This window comes from Poromitra crassiceps, assembly GCF_964638095.1.
Source record: "Poromitra crassiceps genome assembly, chromosome: 5".
NCBI classification, from domain to species: domain Eukaryota; kingdom Metazoa; phylum Chordata; class Actinopteri; order Beryciformes; family Melamphaidae; genus Poromitra; species Poromitra crassiceps.
The window spans coordinates 21,284,267-21,294,266 of record NC_139642.1 but is presented as its reverse complement, the minus strand read 5'-3'; the positions used below and the strand labels follow the sequence as shown (position 1 = coordinate 21,294,266).

At 47.9% G+C, this 10,000-nt stretch overlaps 1 protein-coding gene across 5 annotated transcripts in view; it reads left to right on the top strand.

Moving 5' to 3' along the window:
* Positions 1 to 10,000, top strand: part of msi2b (musashi RNA-binding protein 2b) — a gene marked incomplete at its 3' end in the record, with an annotated part of 439,826 nt that overhangs the window by 128,280 nt on the left and 301,546 nt on the right. The gene's annotated exons all lie outside the window — the stretch shown is intronic.

Sequence of the window (10,000 nt, the reverse complement as noted above, 5' to 3'; positions counted from 1 at the left end):
GAATAGTCCAAAAAGAGAGCTTGATGTACAATTATTCTACAGACAGAAGCTTTGTGAGAGAGACAGACAGTGATGAGCTGGAGGAGAGGTGGACAGACAGTGATGGAGCTGGTGGAGAGGTGGACAGACAGTGATGGAGCTGGAGAGGTGGACAGACAGTGATGGAGCTGGAGGAGAGGTGGACAGACAGTGATGGAGCTGGAGAGGTGGACAGACAGTGATGGAGCTGGAGGAGAGGTGGACAGACAGTGATGGAGCTGGAGAGGTGGACAGACAGTGATGGAGCTGGAGGAGAGGTGGACAGACAGTGATGGAGCAGGAGGAGAGGTGGACAGACAGTGATGGAGCAGGTGGAGAGGTGGACAGACAGTGATGGAGCTGGAGAGGTGGACAGACAGTGATGGAGCAGGAGAGGTGGACAGACAGTGATGGAGCTGGATGAGAGGTGGACAGACAGTGATGGAGCTGGAGGAGAGGTGGACAGACAGTGATGGAGCTGGAGAGGTGGACAGACAGTGATGGAGCTGGAGAGGTGGACAGACAGTGATGGAGCAGGAGAGGTGGACAGACAGTGATGGAGCTGGAGAGGTGGACAGACAGTGATGGAGCAGGAGAGGTGGACAGACAGTGATGGAGCTGGATGAGAGGTGGACAGACAGTGATGGAGCTGGAGGAGAGGTGGACAGACAGTGATGGAGCTGGAGAGGTGGACAGACAGTGATGGAGCTGGAGAGGTGGACAGACAGTGATGGAGCAGGAGAGGTGGACAGACAGTGATGGAGCTGGAGGAGAGGTGGACAGACAGTGATGGAGCTGGAGGAGAGGTGGACAGACAGTGATGGAGCTGGAGAGGTGGACAGACAGTGATGAGAGGTGGAGAGGTGGACAGACAGTGATGGAGCTCGAGGAGAGGTGGACAGACAGTGATGGAGCTGGAGAGGTGGACAGACAGTGATGAGAGGTGGAGAGGTGGACAGACAGTGATGGAGCTGGAGGAGAGGTGGACAGACAGTGATGGAGCAGGAGAGGTGGACAGACAGTGATGGAGCTGGAGAGGTGGACAGACAATGATAGAGCTGGAGGAGAGGTGGACAGACAGTGATGGAGCTGGAGGAGAGGTGGACAGACAGTGATGGAGCTGGATGAGAGGTGGACAGACAGTGATGGAGCTGGAGGAGAGGTGGACAGACAGTGATGGAGCTGGAGGAGAGGTGGACAGACAGTGATGGAGCTGGAGAGGTGGACAGACAATGATAGAGCTGGAGGAGAGGTGGACAGACAGTGATGGAGCTGGAGGAGAGGTGGACAGACAGTGATGGAGCTGGATGAGAGGTGGACAGACAGTGATGGAGCAGGAGGAGAGGTGGACAGACAGTGATGAGAGGTGGACAGACAGTGTGGAGCTAGAGAGGTGGACAGACAGTGATGGAGCAGGATGAGAGGTGGACAGACAGTGATGGAGCTGGAGGAGAGATGGACAGACAGTGATGGAGCTGGAGAGGTGGACAGACAGAACAGAGTGAAGGAAAGGTGATAGTTATGTGTCAGGGGAATGTAATTGCATTGTTCCAGCAGCCTGAAAAATCCCCTCTACTTCAGACACGGCCTCTGACAGCCTCCACAAAGAGCCGACAGACACTCTCACTCTGTCTCTCTCTCTCTCTCTCTCTGTCTTCCTCTGTCTCTCTCTGTCTTCCTCTGTCTCTCTCTATCTGTCTCTCTCTCTGTCTTCTTCTGTCTGTCTCTCTCTGTCTCTCTCTCTCTGTCTTCCTCACTCTCACTCTGTCTGTCTCTCTCTCTCTCTCTCTCTCTCTCTCTCTCTCTCTCTCTCTCTGTCTTCCTCACTCTCAAGGCTTTTGCACACCAAGTCCGTATTTTCGTCCGAAATTGACGCACGAAAAAAAGAAAGAATACGACCTCATTTGTGTCAATCATCATTGACACACCGAGTCCGACAATTACGTCCGTCATTTAAGTTTTCGGACGAGGTTCGATTTTCTGCGTTTTTCGCATCAGTCAATAGATTTTTGCGAGCTGGGACCCGTCTGTGTTTTCAGATGACGGATTAAAAAACACGCATACGAAAACAATCGGACTGTGTGTGCAAAGACCTTCACTCTGTCTCTCTCTCTCTGTCTTCCTCTGTCTCTCACTCTGTCTCTCTCTCTGTCTTCCTCTGTCTCTCTCTGTCTTCCTCTGTCTCTCTCTCTGTCTCTGTCTCTCTCTCTCTCTCTGTCTTCCTCACTCTCACTCTGTCTCTCTCTCTCTCTCTCTCTCTCTCTGTCTCTCTGTCTTCCTCACTCTCACTCTGTCTCTCTCTCTCTCTCTCTCTCTCTGTCTTCCTCACTCTCACTTTTTCTCTCTCTCTCTCTGTCTTCCTCACTCTCACTCTGTCTCTCTCTCTCTCTGTCTTCCTCACTCTCACTTTCTCTCTCTCTGTCTCTCTCTGTCTTCCTCACTCTCACTCTGTCTCTCTCTCTGTCTTCCTCTGTCTCTCTCTCTGTCTTCCTCACTCTCACTCTGTCTCTCTCTCTCTCTGTCTTCCTCACTCTCACTCTGTCTCTCTCTCTCTCTCTCTCTCTCTCTCTGTCTTCCTCACTCTCACTTTCTCTCTCTCTGTCTCTCTCTGTCTTCCTCACTCTCACTCTGTCTCTGTCTTCCTCACTCTCACTCTGTCTCTCTCTCTGTCTTCCTCACTCTAACTCCGTCTCTCTGTCACAGTGTCTTTCTCACTCTAACTCTGTCTCTCTGTCTGTCTTTCTCACTCTAACTATGTCTCTCTGTCTGTATTTTTCACTCTAACTCTGTCTCTCTGTCACACTGTAATAGCTTTTGCACACCAAGTCCGTATTTTCGTCTGAAATTGACGCACAAAAGAAAAAAGAATACAACCTCATTTGTGTCAATCATCATTGACACACCGAGTCCGACAATTACGTCCGTCATTTAAGTTTTCGGACGAGGTTCGATTTTCTGCGTTTTTCGCATCAGTCAATAGCTTTTTGCGAGCTGAGACCCGTCTGTGTTTTCAAATGACGGATTAAAAAACACGCATACAAAAACAATCGGACTGTGTGTGCAGAGACCTTTGACGGACGTAATTGTCGGACTCGGTGTGTCAATGATGATTGACACAAATTAGGTCGTATTCTTTTTTTCCCCCGTGCGTCAATTTCGGACGAAAATACGGACTTGGTGTGCAAAAGCTATAACTCTGTCTTTCTCACTCTAACTCTGTCTCTCTCACTCTAACCCTGATTTCATTTACACCTGGTATTAATATGTGTCTCCAGTGTCCACATTGAGATCTGTTGTGATGACACTGACTCTCCACTCACCTCTCTTCCACAGCACTGACTCTCCCCTCGCCTCTCTTCCACAGCACTGACTCTCCCCTCACCTCTCTTCATCACAGCACTGACTCTCCCCTCGCCTCTCTTCCACAGCACTGACTCTCCCCTCACCTCTCTATCACAGCACTGACTCTCCACTCACCTCTCTTCCACAGCACTGACTCTCCCCTCGCCTCTCTTCCACAGCACTGACTCTCCCCTCACCTCTCTTCCACAGCACTGACTCTCCCCTCACCTCTCTTCATCACAGCACTGACTCTCCCCTCACCTCTCTATCACAGCACTGACTCTCCCCTCACCTCTCTATCCACAGCACTGACTCTCCCCTCACCTCTCTTCCACAGCACTGACTCTCCCCTCACCTCTCTTCCACAGCACTGACTCTCCCCTCACCTCTCTTCCACAGCACTGACTCTCACCTCTCTTCCACAGCACTGACTCTCCCCTCACCTCTCTTCCACAGCACTGACTCTCCCCTCGGCTCTTTATCACAGCACTGACTCTCCCCTCACCTCTCTTCCACAGCACTGACTCTCCACTCGGCTCTTTATCACAGCACTGACTCTCCACTCGGCTCTTTATCACAGCACTGACTCTCCACTCGCCTCTCTTCAACAGCACTGACTCTCCACTCGCCTCTCTTCAACAGCACTGACTCTCCACTCGGCTCTTTATCACAGCACTGACTCTCCACTCGGCTCTTTATCACAGCACTGACTCTCCCCTCGGCTCTTTATCACAGCACTGACTCTCCCCTCGGCTCTTCATCACAGCACTGACTCTCCCCTCACCTCTCTTCCACAGCACTGACTCTCCACTCGGCTCTTTATCACAGCACTGACTCTCCCCTCGGCTCTTTATCACAGCACTGACTCTCCACTCGCCTCTCTTCAACAGCACTGACTCTCCACTCGGCTCTTTATCACAACACTGACTCTCCACTCGGCTCTTTATCACAGCACTGACTCTCCCCTCGGCTCTTTATCACAGCACTGACTCTCCCCTCGGCTCTTCATCACAGCACTGACTCTCCCCTCGGCTCTTCATCACAGCCCCGCTCATAATAGCAGCAACGGCCATCCTCAATATTTACTCAGCATTAACTCATTCACTGCCAATATCTGACTGGCATTTTTGGCACAGGCCAAGTATTTCCATAATGTTTGGTCATCTTTCAAGACCCACAGTAAATTCTGTACTAGGACTACAGTGATGTCCAATACCTCGAAATGAAGATCTAAGTCTCTACTTTCACCCCCAAAAAGAAAGTTAGCTTTTAGCATGTTCTGTACTCTACTTATAACCCTTTTTATACACCCCATGTTCATCAAAAAAGCCTGTCTGGGAAGAGAAAAGGGAGAAAAAAGCATTTTTGTAAAAGGGCACAATCTCAGGCATAACTCACTCTCAATTCTTTTATTTTGAACTGTATTGACATCAGACATGTAAATATTATTCGTTAGGACACAAATGACAAAAAAAAAATATATATATATATATATATATATACACACATGAAGTGCTTTTTTTTTACATTCAACAATACAGTTTACTCGGTGTGAGTGTGCAGACAGACAGACAGACAGACAGACAGACAGACAGACAGACAGACAGACAGACACACCGACAGACAGACAGACAGACAGACAGACAGACAGACACACACACACACACACACACACACACACACACACACACACACACACACACACACACACGATCCCCCTTTTAGATTTCTAACCCAACATAGGATAAGCAATAACCACGCCCTGTGGCGCTGGGATTGGCCAGGAGCAACACTGGAGGGCACGCAGCCCAGCGATTTCATAACTGAAGAGCTCTTGAGAAGGACAGCGGGCTGCTGTGAGTGCCTTCTGCCCGCTGCTGCCTAGCTGTTCCTGTGTTTATTTTTGATTTGTTCTGGTACACCCGTCTCCCTATCAACTCTGCTATTTGATCGTTCCCGTTTTCCCCTCGGCTATTCAACACGTCCTCACCGCCCTCGCAAACTGATCGATCATTTCCTCATTCCTCCGATGATCAAACACATCTCTTGATTACTTTCTCCCGTTTTCTCCTGGCTGGCACAGAGGAAGGCGACTCCAGCTCGTGCCGAGGGCGTTTCAATTGCGTTTCTCCTGTCTGCACAAGGAAGCGTTACCCGTTCTCTGCTTTTCCTCTTGCTAGATTTCAAAACAACAGCTGCGGTATGTGTTTGATCGCGTGCTGTCGGCTACCCTTTGAAGGCAGGGACCTGTGTCTGTGTGACAGGCTGGGCAAGTGTTTGCTGCAGGCGCTGCACCAATAAAAACAAAAACACGTCAAACACGTCCTTGGCGGGGAAGGCCATTGCTGATAACACGTCAAAGACGTCATTGGCGGTGAATGAGTTAAGATGGATGGCGTGTGGCCCCAGCTCTGCTCTTACCCACCACATGAGATAATGGTGTTTTTCTGCAGTGAAAAATGAAGCTTGTGATGCTCAAACAGAAACCTCGGAGGAGGAGAGAGAGAGAGAACAGAAACCTAGGAGGAGAGAGAGAGAGAACAGAAACCTCGGAGGAGGAGAGAGAGAGAGAACAGAAACCTAGGAGGAGGAGAGAGAGAACAGAAACCTAGGAGGAGAGAGAGAGAGAGAACAGAAACCTAGGAGGAGGAGAGAGAGAGAGAGAACAGAAACCTAGGAGGAGGAGAGAGAGAGAGAGAGAACAGAAACCTAGGAGGAGGAGGAGAGAGAGAGAGAACAGAAACCTCGGAGGAGGAGAGAGAGAGAGAACAGAAACCTAGGAGGAGAGAGGGAGAGAACAGAAACCTAGGAGGAGGAGGAGAGAGAGAGAGAACAGAAACCTAGGAGGAGGAGAGCGAGATAGAACAGAAACCTAGGAGGAGAGAGAGAGAGAACAGAAACCTAGGAGGACAGAGAGAGAGAGAACAGGAGGAGGAGGAGAGAGGAGGAGAGAGAGAGAGAACAGAAACCTAGGAGGACAGAGAGAGAGAGAACAGAAACCTATGAGGAGGAGAGAGAGAGAGAGAACAGAAACCTAGGAGGACAGAGAGAGAGAGAACAGAAACCTAGGAGGGGGACACCGAGAGAGAGAGAACAGAAACCTAGGAGGAGGACAGAGAGAGAGAACAGAAACCTAGGAGGAGGAGGAGAGAGAGAGAGAACAGAAACCTAGGAGGAGAGAGAGAGAGAACAGAAACCTAGGAGGACAGAGAGAGAGAGAACAGGAGGAGGAGGAGAGAGGAGGAGAGAGAGAGAGAACAGAAACCTAGGAGGACAGAGAGAGAGAGAACAGAAACCTATGAGGAGGAGAGAGAGAGAGAGAACAGAAACCTAGGAGGACAGAGAGAGAGAACAGAAACCTAGGAGGGGGACACCGAGAGAGAGAGAACAGAAACCTAGGAGGAGGACAGAGAGAGAGAGAGAACAGAAACCTAGGAGGAGGAGGAGAGAGAGAGAGAGAACAGAAACCTAGGAGGAGGAGGAGAGAGAGAGAACAGAAACCTAGGAGGATGACAGAGAGAGAGAGAGAACAGAAACCTAGGAGGATGACAGAGAGAGAGAGAGAACAGAAACCTAGGAGGATGACAGAGAGAGAGAGAGAACAGAAACCTAGGAGGATGACAGAGAGAGAGAGAGAACAGAAACCTAGAAGGATGACAGAGAGAGAGAGAGAACAGAAACCTAGGAGGATGACAGAGAGAGAGAGAGAACAGAAACCTAGGAGGATGACAGAGAGAGAGAGAGAACAGAAACCTAGGAGGATGACAGAGAGAGAGAGAGAACAGAAACCTAGGAGGATGACAGAGAGAGAGAGAGAACAGAAACCTAGGAGGATGACAGAGAGAGAGAGAGAACAGAAACCTAGGAGGATGACAGAGAGAGAGAGAGAACAGAAACCTAGGAGGATGACAGAGAGAGAGAGAGAACAGAAACCTAGGAGGATGACAGAGAGAGAGAGAGAACAGAAACCTAGGAGGATGACAGAGAGAGAGAGAGAACAGAAACCTAGGAGGATGACAGAGAGAGAGAGAGAACAGAAACCTAGGAGGATGACAGAGAGAGAGAGAGAACAGAAACCTAGGAGGATGACAGAGAGAGAGAGAGAACAGAAACCTAGGAGGATGACAGAGAGAGAGAGAGAACAGAAACCTAGGAGGATGACAGAGAGAGAGAGAGAACAGAAACCTAGGAGGATGACAGAGAGAGAGAGAGAACAGAAACCTAGGAGGATGACAGAGAGAGCGGCAGAGGTCAAATCAGGATGAAACAGGACGAGGAGGGACGTGTCCAGATGGTTTGTTGGATCAATCAATCCATCAAGCTTTATTTATAGAGCGACTTTTGTACATTCATGTTGTTTTTTTGTCTTTTTCTCGTCTTGCCGAAGTTTGAATTAGAGATGTGGACAGATGTTCAAGTTCCAAAGGTGATGACCATGGAACACTAGGGTCAAAGGTGATGACCATGGAACACACCAGGTGTGGGGGTGGGGTCAGGGGTGTGGCCTGATAGTCAGACTGAATTGTCAACTCATTTACATCTTCTAATCTGAGATTGCCCTTTACATCGGTAATATCATCAGTGACATCATCAGTGATGTCACATGTAACAGTATGCTGACTTTTTTCCCTCAGAATTCTGACTTTTTTCTCACGATTCTCTCTGAATGCTGACTTTTTTCCCTCAAATTTATTACTTTAATCTGAGAATTCAGACTTTAATCTCAGAATTCTGATTTAAAGTCACAACTATAAATAAATAAATCACAAGTGGCCGTAATCCTTTTAGGTTGTTTTAAATTGTGTGGTGTAAAAAAAAAAAAAAAAAAATCAGGCCACCCCATTTGGGGTCGGGAACCACTGGTGTGGTTTCTTCTTTCTCGACATTTTCACAACACAACCTCTCAAATAAGCATTTGAATAGTGATTTGAAGGTTGATTACCATGGCGATGGAAGCATTGGGGTTACCATGGTGATGGAAGCATTGGGGTTAGCCCAGAGCCGTATAGATGGAAGTGTCCCAACATCTCCATTCACTCCAATGGACCAGTTTTTTACTCTCAAGAGTTCCAGGAAGTAAGGTCCTGGATTAAGCAGCACTGTCGAGTTGCAGCAAAATGGACAGTGTGTGTTGTACTCTGAATGGGTGTTCATTGGCTAATGACTCTCGCATTTTGGTCCTCCGCTGACGCAACTCTCTTCTGAAGTTTGGCCCGCGCGCTTTTTTTTTTTTGGCCCGCCACGGATTTGGGGGTAATTTTTTTTTTTTTTTTTTTTTTTTTTTTTGCAGGCCAGGCCACCGGGCAGTTGCCCGACGTGCCCGATTATGCAGTCCGCGCCTGAATGGAGATGTCGGGACTCTTCTATCTACGATTAACGTTAATTTTGTGCAGCTGGTATTCTCTCTCCCCGACTATCACACGGGTGTGAGTGAGGCATTGCTATCTGAGGATTGATTGCTCCTGATTGGTTGGCTGAATCACCTGGTTGGGGGGTGAGCTCACTGGCTTTACACCAGCTCAGCAAGATGGACAGATCATCATCACGGCAGTGGCACACTGACAAAAGAAAGTTTAGGATGGAGTGGCAAGACGAGTATTTTTTTCCCCGAAGTAAATTCAACAGCAGTTTGTCTCATTTGCAGACAGAGAGTGGCTTTTTTGAAAGAGTACAATATACGTCGCCAGCACTACGAAACTGATTTTCAAAGTACCTTGAGGATTTTTCAAGTTGTGAATTCAGTAAAATTTCTCTCTTGATTACAAAGGTGGAAAATACAACTGTTTTTAACTGGCTGTTTACTGATTAAATGTTTAAGCTCCCCACAAATGCAGATGTTTTTTTAAATATATATAACCAATTGCAAATTATTACAATTACCAAACAGATAAAAAGTAGATTATTATATTGAAATGTTATTTTAGATTTAGAATGTTAATTTTCTATAAAACACAATACATTTTTATGTAATTCCACAACGTTTAGTTTTGGCCCTCGGCCCTCCACCCAGATTGAGTTTTGGCCCTTCATGGGAAATAATTTGGGCACCCCTGCTCTAGAGGACACTAGCTTAGCCCTATAGGCACTGTTGTTGTTGTTCTGTCATGAAAACTCCAGTAATACATTTAAAATCAATTCTGGCAACATTCAGGCAAGCAATGAAAGTCATTTAAAGGCAAATCTCCCCCTTCAGATCCGTACTGTAGTAAGGTAGTTATTTTGCGATGGAAGTGTTTTACACTTTTGGTGAAACCGCTTCACCTCGACCTGCCTCCTTCACTTAGTGATTTGCTGTGTTTCTCAGAATGCCATTTGACACCTCCCATTGCGGGGGCGTGAACTTGTTGCTTTCAATCCCAGGTGGGCTACGAGCGTAAACACAACCAGCAGACAAACTAGTTGAGCACGTCTACGATTTGTGGCCACTTTCTTCTGCTCCTGTGTTTGGAGAAGTGGCTCTCTCTGTGCGACCGTTGAACTTCTCTCTGTTCGGTACAAAATGTCAGCTCTAGGAAGAAAGCCTCGCTCTCCGATTCTGAGCTGCTGTCGTCGATGTTTTCAGATCTCTGAAATATTTTCTGTGTCAAACGACATAGTGGCTGCTGGAAATATCTCAAGGAAAAAAATAAATCATTTGGAT